Here is a 14,577-nt window from a genome sequence, read left to right as displayed (position 1 = left end):
TACCTATTAAGTGAGATAGTATTTGTAAAGTAGCACTATATATAGTACTGAAAAAGGCACTATATAAAAAACACTATATAAATTTTAATTATTGTTATTATCATTTTTATTATGTAGATCTGGGGAACACTTGCATAGAGATGATCATTGGAACCATGGGAGCTGATGAGGTCACCAAACAAGAGAGTCTAGTGGGTAAAGTTAAGATGGGACAGAACAGAGCCTCACAGAATTATTTGGGTAAAAATCCAAAGTGAAGAAAACCAGTCCCAAAGCTACAGTAGGAGAGAAGGCAAGACCAATACCCTAGCCAAAGCAAGAGAATGAGAGAGATACCAGTGCCTGGGGAACCCAGAACTGGAGAAGCCCACTCCAGAGACACTACAGAAGAAAAAAAGACCACAGCAGCACTTGGGGAATGAAATACCTGAGGTTTTTCAGCAATCCTGCTACCAGCACAACCAACAATATCTCCACAAAGTCATTTTACCAATGAGTAACTCCCTAAGACTGTTAAGTCTGAAAGAAGGTGCTGATCTTCATTAAGTTCTTTTCCCTTTGCAGATAAATCACAGGTCTAGAAAAAAATTAATATTAAAATAATAGTTTATATTTGTAAGATCCTTTAAGGTTTTTGAAGTGCTTTACATGATTTCATTTGATCTTTCCAATAATTTTGCAAGGTGAGACAATCCACTATCATTATTACCATTTTACAGATGACAAAATCAAGACCCGGAGTTTTAATGGTATGCTTGTGGTTGAGAAGTAAAACAAGTTTCTGACTCCAAATACAGATAACTTCCTACTACACCTAATCATCAATCCATGGACCAGCATTGGTGCCTGGTCCATTTTTCCTGGTCCATGAGAGAAATGATTATTTATCTCTTATATTAATAGCCAATTATTAAAAATTGAGAAGACCCAAGCTTTTTCCCCTGTCCTGTTTCCTTGTCCAATCTCCCAAGGACAAGGATGATAGAAGATAGGATTAACATTCTCTGGGTATTGCTACTCCACTCAACTAGATCAGCCTTCTAATCTAAGGTATCTTAATTAGGGTGGGACTTTTTTTTACTATTTTCTTTTTTAGAATGCTAAAGTAATCAAGTGCCTTTGATTAAGTCTTACTAGGTGTGAAGCCCCAGGCCCACACCCTTTTGCTAACTAGGTATGAAGCCCCAGGCCCACACATTTTTGTGGATTAGGTGTGAAGCCTTCAGGCCCTAAGAAGGGTATATAAACTCAGAGGTTAGCATTTTGTTTGGGGCTCTCACTCACTGGAACAGTGTTGGTGTGGAAACTCTGTGTAGCCACTGGAGCCCCCCCAGCTTTGAAGAAAACCCAGATGTTGGTGTGTGTATGTCTTGATCAGACAAAGCCTGTCTGTTGAATTGTGTTATTTGCTCTGTTTGTATTGTCCCTGTTTGTAATTTCTGTTTGTATTTGTTCTGAAGTTCAGGGTTCTGGCTTTTTCCCCCTGATCGAAGTAAATGATATATGTATGTTTGATTAAAGTGAGATTGTTAATCCCTTAAAGTTGCTTTCCTTAGAAAAGCAGATCAAGGAACCTATGCTGGCAGCTGTTGTTGCTGGTCTTATTGGGTCTTACACCTCAGCAGCAGCTGCAAGCAGCATTGTTGTTACAGGTCCTAAGTGGGGAATTTAAATATTCTGCCTGTCTGCAGTAGAGCTTGAAATGGGAAACCCTGCACTATATCAGCCTTGGATGAGGTTTTCAATCTGACCTCACATTTCTCCAAACCAGAGGTGAGAAAGCTGCTGCCTCAAGGCCACATGTGGCTCTCTAGGTCCTCAAGTGCAGCCCTTTGACTGAACCTAAACTTAAGAGACCAAATTCCCTTAATAAAAGAATTTGTTCTGTAAAACTTGGACTCAATCAAAAAGCCCCACTCAAGGACCTAGAAGGCCACATGTGGCCTTAAAGCCACAGGTTCCCCACCTCTGCACCAAATCATTTTTCTCTCCAGATAGAGTTAAGCTCAGCATCTAAATATATTCATTTTTCTCCTAAGCAAACTTTCTTAGACTAGGAGAACAACAGTGTTGTTCTCTGTGTCTAGTTACCCCCAATTCCAAGATACACCCCACAGCCTCAGGGGAAAGAATAAATAATAGGGCAGAAAACATTCTTATTTTTTTTCTTTTTAGTGGTTGCAAAGGCAGGAAAAACTGGTGACAGTGAAAGTCTCTTTAATATTGCAGACACGTAGCAGCAATAGACTTTAGTATTGACAATCCCTTTGAAAATCTGTGATGTTAATAAAGATATATAATAAAAGTTATTAGATCCTGAATTTTTATGAAGACTTTTTTTCGGAGAAGCTGTAGCTATTAAGTTGGATTCTATTCTCCCTAGTGCCTCAATCATTCTCTAGAGCAAAGTTAGCTGTTGAAGAAGGTGACTCAATTTTTCTAGGTCTCTCTAGAGGACTATGTCTGTCAGCTACAGTTAGACTTACTCTTCAGTGGAAGGACTCCAGCTGCCTTCCCAGCCATCAGTGGGTTATGGTGAAATAGGAGTGAATGAAAGAGCCCTGTGCAAGGGGGAAAAGGATGTTATCCATTAAATAACCTAGTCAAATGAGTCCTAGACCATGATCAGGAATCTTATAGACTTAAATCCTGCTTTATCACTGAATAGCTTTTTTTTTTAAATACCACACTTATGATTTCATCAGTGTAGGGTATTCTCCATAGGAACTCCCTCTACCAGTGCAGATCAGCACTTTTTCTGAAGCTTGTGGTCCAAGAGTTGGGGGTGGGGGAGAGGAATTGAGAGGTTTAGTGGTTTGACCAGGGTCACACAGCTGGTATGTATCAGAGGTAGGATTTGAACCCAGGTTTTCTTGACTCTGAGGCCAGCATCTGAGGCCACTACCCTATCCAGTATTGACCAACTCTCTGAATGATGTATGTTATCTTAACTAAATTGTTTAGTTTCCTGGGATTTCATATCCTATTTTGCTGAAAAAGAGGAGGTGTGTGCCTTGGAGATCATTTTGTCCTGGAGTTATTGTTATTTTGATGACTACCTTTGCCCATTTCACAGATGAGAAAATTGAGGACTATAAAGGTGAAGACTTTCTGGAAGTTAGTTTGTGGCAACACCCAGATTAGAACCCTTGTCAGCTATTTCCCAGACTCAACTCTTTTGTACTGTCCCAGCTGCCTGCCAATCACTATGCATATTTCACAGGAATATTGAGGAGGAAACAGCACTGCTAATCCCTCTGGGCTCTTCTCTGGAAACCTTGCTTGAATCTGCATTCAGTATTAACAAGACAAAATTTCACACTTTCAGAATGTTTAAGGCGCACATAGCAAAATAAATTCTGAAAACACGTAAAACTCCATAAAAGAAATTAAATTATCTAGTGATATTTGAATAGATGTTTTCCTAATCATGAGTGAGAATGAAAGACTATCACAGTCCTAATTAATCAACAGTCATTGTCTCTGGTCTGAAAAGATAAGTCTGACCCTGAAAGTATGATGGCACCAAAAGCAGAAATTGAAAACTAATATTGTAATGTTCGATGGTTTTCAGAACCTCATTCCAATACTGTGTCTAATTAAGTTCTTTTCCGTTTGCAGATAAATCACAGGTCTAGAAAAAAATTAATATTAAAATAATAGTTTATATTTGTAAGATCCTTTAAGGTTTTTGAAGTGCTTTACATGATTTCATTTGATCTTTCCAATAATTTTGCAAGGTAAGACAATCCACTATCATTATTACCATTTTACAGATGACAAAATCAAGACCTGGAGTTTTAATGATATGCTTGTGGCTGAGAAGTAAAACAAGTTTCTGACTCCAGATACAGATAACTTCTCTGCAACTTCAGGAAAATAATGAGAAGACTGAGGGAAAGTTCAGAAGAGAGTCACTAAAACAAATATAGGGTTAAAAAATGAGAAGTATGATTTGAGATCATCATGAAGAAGGACAGCTAGGTGGCACATTGGTTAGGAGTCAGGAAGACTCATCTTCTTTAGTTCAAATCTGACCTCAGACACTTACTAGTTGTGTGACCCTGGGCAAGTCACTTAACCATGCTTACCTCAGTTTCCTCATCTGTAAAATGAGCTGGAGAGGGAAAAGGCAAACCACTTCAGTATCTTTGCCAAGAACACCCAAAATAGATCCATGAAGAGTCATAAATGCCTAAACAACAAGTCTGAAGATTTTTGTGAAATTAAACTTCAATTATATGTTAATTTTTTTTAAAAGAGTGATTCATTTCTTTCTACACTTAAGGGTAGAATAAAAGGGAAATAATATTAAATTTCAATAAGAATAATTTAAGCAATCAAGAAACATTTATTAAGTATGTACTCTATATGCCAGGTGCTGTGCTAAGTGTTGGGGATATAAAAAGAGGCGAAAGACAGTCTCTGCCCTCAAAGAACTTACAATCTAATTTAGATAAAATGCAAGAAAGAAGGGCATTAAATGTATTGACTATTGTGTGCTAAAGTCCTTTTCTGGGACTAAAGATATCTTGTAAAAATTAAGACCAACCAATTAATGCTAAAAGCTTTTGGCATTTGGCATGTTTTAGGGAAAGGAAGTCCATATATATTAATTGGAAAACCCCAAAACAGTCAGAAATAGTGACACACTTTGATGGTTACTTCCATGGAGACTCTATCCTGTATCTTTAAGAGAAAATAAACTCTTAGAGGGGCAGCTAGGTGATGCAGTAGATAGAGTGTCAAGCCTGAAGTCTTTCAGAAAGACTCATCTTACTGAATTCAAATCTGGTCTTAGGAAGATGGCAGAGAAAAGGCAGGGATTAACCTGAGATTTCCCCCAAACCCCTTCAAACAATTTTCTTTTTTTTTCTTTTTTTAAATTTATTTAACATATTTAGTTTTCAGCATTGATTTTCACAAGAGTTTGGATTACAAATTTTCTCCCCATTTCTACCCTCCCCCCCACTCCAAGATGGCATATATTCTGGTTGCCCTCTTCCCCAGTCAGCGCTCCCCTCTGTCACCCCACTCCCCTCCCATCCCCTTTTCCCTTCCTTTCTTGTAGGGCAAGATAAATTTTTATGCCCCATTGCCTGTGTATCTTATTTTCTTGTTGCATGCAAAAACTTTTTTTGTTTTGTTTTTGAACATCTGTTTTTAAAACTTTGAGTTTCAAATTCTCTCCCCTCTTCCCTTCCCATCCACCCTCCCTAAGAAGTCAAGCAATTCAACATAGGCCACATGTGTATCATTAAGTATAACCCTTCCACAATACTCATGTTGTGAAAGACTAACTATATTTTGCTCCTTCCCAACCCATCCCCCTTTATTGAATTTTCTCCCTTGACCCTGTCCCCTTTCGAAAGTGTTTGTTTTTGACTACCTCCAGCCCCATCTGCCCTCCCCTCCATCATCCCCCCCCATTTTTTTTATCTTCTTCCCTCTTCTTTCCTGTGGGGTAAGATTCCCAATTGGGTATGTATGGTATTCCCTCCTTAGGCCAAATCTGATGAGAGCAATGTTCACTCATTCCCCACTCATCCGCCCTCTCCCCTCCTCCCACAGAACTGCTTCCTCTTGCCACCTTTATGGGAGATAATCCATCCCATTCTATCTCTCCTTATCTCCCTCTCTCAGTATGTTCCTCTCTCATCCCTTAATTTGATTTTATTTCTTTTAGGTATCTTCCCTTCATCTTCAACTCACCCTGTGTCCGCTCTCTCCCTCTCTCCCTCTCTCCCTCTCCCTCTCTCTCTCTCTCTCTCTCTCTCTATATATATATATATATAGATAGATAGATAGATAGATAGATAGATATAGATATAGATATATAGATAGATATAGATATAGATATATATACACACACACATACACACATAGATATATACATACATACACATTCACCCATATATACACATAAACATATATGTATGCATATTCCCTTCAGCTACCCTAATACTGAGGTCTCATGAATCATACACGTCATCTTTCCATGTAGGAATGTCAACAAAACAGTTCACCTTTAGTAAGTCCCTTGCAATTTCTTTTTCTTGTTCTTTTTCTTGATTACCTTTTCATGCTTCTCTTGATTCTTGTGTTTGAAAGTCAAATTTTCTATTCAGTTCTGGTCTTTTCACTGAGAAAGCTTGAAAGTCCTCTATTTTATTGAAAATCCATATTTTGCCTTGGAGCATGATACTCAGTTTTGCTGGGTAGGTGATTCTAGGTTTTAATCCTAGCTCCATTGACCTCTGGAATATCATATTCCAAGCCCTTCGATCTCTTAATGTAGAAGCTGCCAGATCTTAGGTTATTCTGATTGGGTTTCCACAATACTCAAATTGTTTCTTCCTGGCTGCTTGCAGTATTTTCTCCTTGATCTGGGAGCTCTGGAATTTGGCGACAATATTCCTAGGAGATTTCTTTTTGGGATCTATTTGAGGAGGCGATCGATGGATTCTTTCAATTTCTATTTTGCCCTGTGGCTCTAGAATATCAGGGCAGTTCTAGGCTCTTTTTTTGATCATGGCTTTCAGGTAGTCCAATAATTTTTAAATTATCTCTCCTGGATCTATTTTCCAGGTCAGTGGTTTTCCCAATGAGATATTTCACATTATCTTCCATTTTTTCATTCCTTTGGTTCTGTTTTATAATATCTTGATTTCTCATAAAATCACTAGCTTCCACTTGCACCAATCTAATTTTTAAAGCAGTATTTTCTTCAGTGGTCTTTTGGAGCTCCTTTTCCATTTGGCTAATTCTGCCTTTCAAGGCATTCTTCTCCTCATTGGCTTTTTGGAGCTCTTTTGCCATTTGAGTTAGTCTGTTTTTTAAGGTGTTGTTTTCTTCAGTGTATTTTTCGGTATTTTTTTGGGTCTCCTTTAGCAAGTCATTGACTTGTTTTTCACGGTTTTCTCGCATCCTTCTCATTTCTCTTCCCAATTTTTCCTCTACTTCTCTAACTTGCTTTTCCAAATCCTTTTTGAGCTCTTCCATGGCCTGGGACCAGTTCATGTTTTTCTTGGAGGCTTTTGGTGTAGGCTCTTGCACTTTATTGACTTCTTTAGGCTGTATGTTTTGGTCTTTGTCAGCAAAGAAAGAATCCAAAGTCTGAGACTGAATCTCGGTGCGTTTTCGCTGCCTGGCCGTATTCCCAGCCAACTAACTTGACCCTTGAGTTTTTCAGTGGGGTATGACTGCTTGTAGACTAGAGAGTTCTATGTTCCACGTTTTGGGGGGAGGTGCCAGCTCTGCCACGCCAGCACTGCTCCTTCCCCAACCCCCAACCCGGACTGGGCTTAGATCTCCAGCAGACTGTGCACTCCTGCTCTGATCCACCACTTAATTCCTCCCACCAGGTGGGCCTGGAGCCGGAAGTAACAACAGCTGTAGCTGCCCCACCTCCGCTGCCCCCAGGGCTGGAAGCCGAACCGCGGACTCCTTCTACTCCCACAGCTTTTCCCACTAACCTTCTCCACGGTCCTTGGTGTTTGTGGGTTAAGGAGTCTGGTAACTGCCGCAGCTCACTGATTCAGGGCACTAGGGCCCCCTCCGCCCGGCTTCTGGTCTGGATGGTCCACGCCGTTCAGGCTGGGTTCTGCTCCACTCCGTTCCCAGCTCCCAGCTCCCAGCTCTGTGTGGGATAGACCTCACCCAGAGACCATCCAGGCTGTCCTGGGCTGGAGCCCTGCTTCCCTCTTCTGTTTTGTGGTTTATGCCATTCTAGAATTGGTTCAGGGCCATTTTTTATAGGTTTTTGGAGGGACTCAGTACGGAGCTCACACTAGTTCCTGCTTACCAGCCGCCATCTTGGCTCCCTTCAAACAATTTTAAATAATACTTCAAAACAAATTCTGGAGTGGCAGAACTCACAAAAGGGTCGGGGGAGGGGGAAATTTTCCACCCCAAGACAACTTAGAAGGTTGGCAGACAAGGTCTGTTGCACTGGGGTAATAATAGAATGCAGTGGAGCACGGTACAATTTTAAACATTTTCTCCTTGGCCCAGAAAACCAGCAGTAGTCTTTGTCACCACTGAATCAGTGGTAGCAGTGAAAATGGTGGCTTCCAGACCTCTCAGCCCACAGACATAAGGAGGTCAGACTTTTCCTGGCACTTGGGGCAGGACTCTGTTGCATTGCCCATACTTAGATCTGGGTCACAGTCCTGGGTCTCAGTCCCCCAGTGCACTAGCACAATAGAGCTTGCAGCCACAGAGAAATTGGAATACTGGTCACAGGTCCAGGGCAGAAAAGAGTACTTGTGGTTGCTCACAGAATACAGGTCAGGAGAGTAGTAAATACACATCTCCACAGATCATACCACCTTTGAAGAACCAAAAACTTACAGGTCCCCAGAATAATCTCTGAAAACAGCTATGCAAAAAACCTGAAGTTTGAGATAGTGCCCCTTCCACTACAGAAGCAGAGCCCCACTTTGCCATAGTTATAAGTAAGAATAGGCTGGAAAAATAAGCAAACAACAGAAAGAGATCCTAACCATAGAAAGTTACTATGGTGACAGAGAAAATCAAAAACAAACACAAAAGAAGACAACAAAATCAAAATTGCTACATCAAAATCCTCAAGAAAAATACGAATTTGTCTCAAGTCATGGAAGAGCTCAAAAAAGATTTTTAAAATCAAGTAAAAGAGGTAGAGGAAAAATGGGGAAGAGAAATGAGAGTGATGTAAGAAAATTACAGGAAAAAAGAGTCAACAGTTTGGTAAAGGAGGTGCAAAAAATTACTGAAGAAAATAACACCTTTAAAAAATAGGCCAAATGTTAAAAGAGGCATAAAAATCCAATGTAGAGAAAAATGCCTCGAAGACAAGAATTGCCCAAATGGAAAAAAAATATACAAAAATTCGCTAAAGAGAAGAACTCCTTAAAAAGTAGAATTGATCAAATGGAAAAGGAGGTACAAATGCTCACTGGAGAAAATAATTCTTTAACAGTTAGTGTTGGGCAAGTAGAAGCTAATGATTTTATGAGACATCAAGAACAATAAAACAAAATCAAAAGAATGAAAAAATAGAATAAAATGTGAAATGTCTCATTGGAAAAACAACTGACTTGGAAAATAGATCCAGGAGAGATAATTTAGGAATCATTGAACTACCTAAAAGCCATAATCAAAAAAAGAGCCTGAAAATCATCTTTCAAGAAATTATCAAGAAAACTACCCTGTTATTCTACAACCAGAGGGTAAAATAGAAATTGAAAGAATCATTGATCACCTTCTAAAAGACACCCCAAAATGAAAAATCCCAGGAATATTATAGCCAAATTTCAGAGCTCCCAGGTCAAGGAGAAAATATTGCAAGCAGCCAAAAAGAAACAATTCAAATATTGTGGACCCACAGTCAGGATAATACAAGACTTAGAACTTTTACATTAAAGGATTGGAGGGCTTGTGATATGATATTCTGGAAAGCAAAAGAGCTAGGATTGGGGGCCTGAGCCAAGATGGGAGAGTAAAAGCAGGGACTTGATTTAGCTCTCCCCCATATCCCTCCAAACATCTGTAAAAAATGACTCTAAACAAATTCTAGAGCTTAAAGAACCCATAAAAAGACAGAAGGAAACAAGTCTCCAGCCCAAGACAGCCTGGATGATCAATAGGAAGGGTCTATTGCACCATACTGGTAGCAGAGCACAGCCCAGTGTGGGCCACACCCAGACAGGCCAGGCTGGAGCAGACCAGGCAGAGCAGGTCTCAGGGCACTGAATCACTGAGCTATGCTAGTTTCCAGACTTTTCAACACACAAATGCCAAAGACATCTTAACAGGTCAATGTTGGACCTGGGTGAAAGAAGAGCACAGTCCAGCCCCAGTCCCAGGATGGCAGAGGTGGCTTCAGTGGCAGTGGCAGCAGTACCGGCAGCTGCTGCTTCCGGAGCACCAGGCCCACAGATGGTGGTGGGGAAGCAATCAGCTGATCAGAGCAGGAATGCAGGGATCTCTTTGCTGGTGCTGAAGCAGGATTCTTTTGCTTTGCCCTGCTTGGATCTGGGTCACAGACCTGGTTGGGGGTCCTGAGGTAAGGAAGAGCACTGAGGTGGCAAAGCTTGGGGTGGCTATGGAGAGGGAGTCCTCCTAGCAGTCCCAAGACAAAAAAGAGTACTTGAGGTCACTCACAGACATACAGCCAGAAGACAACAAAGTCAAAGATCCTACATCGAAAGCCTCCAAGAAAAATATGAATTGGTCTCAGGCCATGGAAGAGCTCGAAAAGGATTTGAAAAATCAAGTAAAAGAAGTAGAGGAAAAATTTGGAAAAGAAATGAGAGGGTGTAGTAGCAATTTGGATTTGAAGATCTTTCCCACTCATTAATAGGCCATGTGACCTGCTTATGTCACAGGAAGCCTAAGACATATGTGGTGGGAAGAGCTTCCTGACAAGAAAAGGAAGTTATGTCACAGGAAAATGCTGAGAGAGGAAAAGATGATATGGCTGCTAATGGCTGCCCTCAGGATTGTTAGAACTACACAGGCTGACTTAGCTGTACTGTGAGTTTGTTTTGGGGAAGACCCCAGCAGGGGGTTGGAGACATTTTAAGATGGCCAGGCTCCAGGTCGTTATATTGTGTACTGAATGTTTTGGGTTCCTTGCTGTTATGATGGAGTGGACTGACTGGATAAATGACTTGTGGGGTATGGTTCTCTGGTGTCTGAATAAATGGTTTTCTTCTTCTACCTTCTATGTGGAGAGTCTCATATACTTTGGATATAGAACTACATAGGTATTTTGACAATTATCATCTACAGTGTTATTATTGCCTGTTACAGAGGGATACAAGAAAATCATGAAAAACAAGTCAACAGCTCGCTGAAGGAGACCAAAAGAAAATACAGAAGAAGAAAATAGCACCTTAAAAAATAGACTAATCCAAATGGCAAAAGAGGTCCAAAAAAACAATGAGGTGAAGAATGCCTTAAAAAACAGAATTGGCCAAATGGAAAAGGAGGTCCAAAAGCTCACTGAAGAAAATAATTCCTTAAAAATTAGAATGGGACAAATGGAAGCTGTTTTAACAACCCAGCTAGCAGCTTCTATGGGGGCGTAAGATCCCTCCTGGGCTGCCAGGACCCAGGGGGCTGCCGGGAAAGCACAGGTTCTTTTTATCTGCTTAAACAAGGAAAGCATGGTGAAGGGGTTGACCAGCTTACTTTAATCCAGCATTCAGCTAGCATACAGACAACATTCGTTTAGTTCAGGGGAAAACGCCAGCATTCAGTTAGCATTCATTTAGTTCAGGGGAGCATACAGACAAGCATCAAGAGACCAAATACAGATTCATTGACTTACTTCAGGGGAAAAAACCAGCACCCTGAGGTTCAAAACATTCGTTTAGTTCGGGGAAAAACCAGTACCTCAAAACCAAAATACAAACAAATTACAAATAACAGACAGACCCAATACAATTCATAGTTACCAACATCTGGGCTCGGCCCGAGAGCAAGGGCTGGCCCAGAGTCACGCTTCCCTGCCACTGCTCCCATACCAACCGGAAAAGGAAAGAGAGAGGGCTTCAAGCTGTTCTCTCCCCTCTTATAGAGTTTTTGACATCATCAAGCGCCGCCTGAATGACCAGGGCCAATTGGTTCTTGACTTGGCCCCTCCCCCTAGCGTAGACCAGGTTCTGGAGCTAACACCTCCCCTCAGCTAGCCCCATGACTCATCACACAGGAAGTTGTCTGCTTCCTGGCATGCTCTTTGGGCTTCCTGCCCTGGAAGAGCAAGCCACAGTGTCCAGAGGCTCAATGAGGTAAGCTGAGTCATTCAAAGAAAACAAAGGCCATTCTGGTTACAGAAGCCTAATGACTTTATGAGAAATCAAGAAATTATAAAATAGAACCAAAAGAATGAAATATAGAAGACAATGTGAAATATCTCATTGGAAAAACCACTGACCTGGAGAATAGATCCAGGAGAGATAATTTTAAAATTATTGGACTACCTGAAAGCCATGATCAAAAAAAAGAACCTAGACACCATCTTTCAAGAAATTCACAAGGAAAACTGCCCTGATATTCTAGAAACAGAGGGGAAAATAGAAAAGAATCTACTGATTGCCTCTTGAAAAAATCCCAAAAGGAAAACTCCTAGGAATATTGTAGCCAAATTCCAGGGTTCCCAGTTCAAGGACAAAATATTGCAAGCAGCTAGAAAGAAACAATTCGAATACTGTGGAAACACAAACAGGATAACACAAGATCTAGTAGTTTCTACATTAAGGGATCAAAGGTCTTGGAATATGATATTCTGGAGGTCAAAGGAGCTAGGATTAAAACCAAGAATCACCTACCCAGCAAAACTTAGTATAATACTTCAGGGGAAAATGGATTTTCAATGAAATAGAGGACTTTCAAGCATTCTCATTGAAAAGACCAGAGCTGAATAGAAAATTTGACTTTTAAGTACAAGAATCAAGAGAAGCATGAAAAGGTAAACAAGAAAGAGAAATCATAAGGGACTTATTAAAGTTGAACTGTTTATATTCCTACATGGAAAGATGATTATTTGTAACTCATGAGACCTTTCTCAGTATTAGGGTAGTTGAAGGGAATATACAAATATATAGACAGAGGGCACAGGGTGCATTGAATATGATGTGATGATATCTAAAAAATAAAATTAAGGGATGAGAGAGGAATATATCAGGAGAAAGAGAAAGGAAGAGATAAAGTGGGGTTAAATATCTCATAAAAGAGGCAGGAAAAAGCTATTATAATGGAAGGGAAGAGGGGGAAAGAGAATGGGTGAACATTACTCTCATCAGATCTGGGTACTCAATTGGGTATCTTACCCTCTAGGAAAGTAGGGGGAAAGGGAATAAGAGAGGGAGGATGACAGAAAGGAGGACAGATTGGAGGAGGGGTAGTCCAAACCAAACATTTTTGAAAAGGGACAGGGTCAAAGGAGAAAATTAAATAAATGGGGGATGGGATAGGATGGAGGGAAATAAATTTAGTCTTTCATAGCATGACTATTATGGAAGTGTTTTGCATAACTACACATGTATAACCTATATCGAATTGCTTGCCTTCTTAAGGAGGGTGGGTGGGAAGGAAAGAAGGGAAATAATTTGGAACTCAAAGTTCTAAAAACAAATGTTAAAAACTGTTTTTACATGCAACTGAGAAATAAAATATACAGGCAATGGTGTTTACAAATCTTTCTTGCCCTACAAGAAAGTAAGGGAAATGGAATGGGGGGGGGGGTGATAGAAGAGAGGGCAGAGTTGGGAAAGGGGCAATCAGAATGCATGCCATCTTGGAGTGGGGGAGGGAGGGGAAAGATGGGGAGAAAATTTGTAACTCAAAATCTTGTGGAAATGAATGTTGAAAATTAAAAATAAATTAATTAATCTTAAAAAAATTAAAAAGAGCTAGGATTACAACCAAGAATCACCTACCCAGCAAAACTGAGTATAATCCTTCAGAAGGAAAAAGAAACATTTGATAAAATAGAGGATTCCTGATGGAAAAACCAGAGTTGAATAGAAAATCTGTCTTTCGAATACAAGACTCAAGAGAAACATAGAATGGTAAACAGGAAAGAGAAATCATAAGGGATTCAATAAGGTTAAACTGATTACATTCCTAGATGAGAAGATGATATTTGTAACTCCTAAGAACTTTCTCATTATTAGGGCAATTAGAAAGAATGTGCATAGATAAAGGGCACGGGTGTGAGATGAATATGATGGGATAATTATCTGAAAAAATAAAATTAAGACACGAGAAAGAAGAATGCATTGGGAGAAGGGGAAAAGAAGAAGTAGAATGGGGTAAATTATCTGACATAAAAGAGGCACGAAAAGACTTTTACAGTGGAGAGGAAAATGGGGGGCGAGGCAGAGTACATGTGCATTACTCACATAAGAATTGGCTGAAAGAGGGAATAATATATATACATATATATATATATATATATATATATATATATATATATATATACTCAGTTGGGTCTAGAAATCTATCTTGCCATATATCTTACCATACAAGAAAGTAGGAAGGGAAGGGGATAAATGGAGGGAGTGGGGAAAGGAAGGGAAAGGGGGAATGCTGATAGAAAAGAGAGCAAGCTCCTCCCACCACATGTGACTTAGGCTTTCTGTGATGTAAGCAGGTCACATGGCCTATTAATGGGTGGGAAAGATCTTCAAATCTAAATTGCTATTACAGTGTGTCAGCTTATCAGACAAGATGTTAGGGTAGCATCATTGGCAGCAGTAACATAGAGTACACTGGGTTCCAGTCCAGGAATTAGATAACCATAGACACCCTCAATCTTGGTTGAGATGAGATCATGGAAACCCTGTGCCATGCTCTCACCATCTTTAACAAAGAACATGATATTTGTAAAAAACTTTACAAACCTTAAAGAGCTATCTAAATGCTAGCTATTAGGACTAATAAGTAAGTAACAAAGCTAAGATTCAAACTCAGGTCCCATGACTCTGAATTCAGTATGCTTTCCATAGTACCATGAATTCACAGCCCTTTTTCTTTCATTCTCTCTGCAGACTAAGTTCTAGTCACCTAGAGGTATTCCAGAGATGT

Source organism: Trichosurus vulpecula, chromosome 6 (assembly GCF_011100635.1).
Source record: "Trichosurus vulpecula isolate mTriVul1 chromosome 6, mTriVul1.pri, whole genome shotgun sequence".
NCBI classification, from domain to species: Eukaryota; Metazoa; Chordata; class Mammalia; order Diprotodontia; family Phalangeridae; genus Trichosurus; species Trichosurus vulpecula.
Note: the sequence above shows the minus strand (reverse complement) of the source record.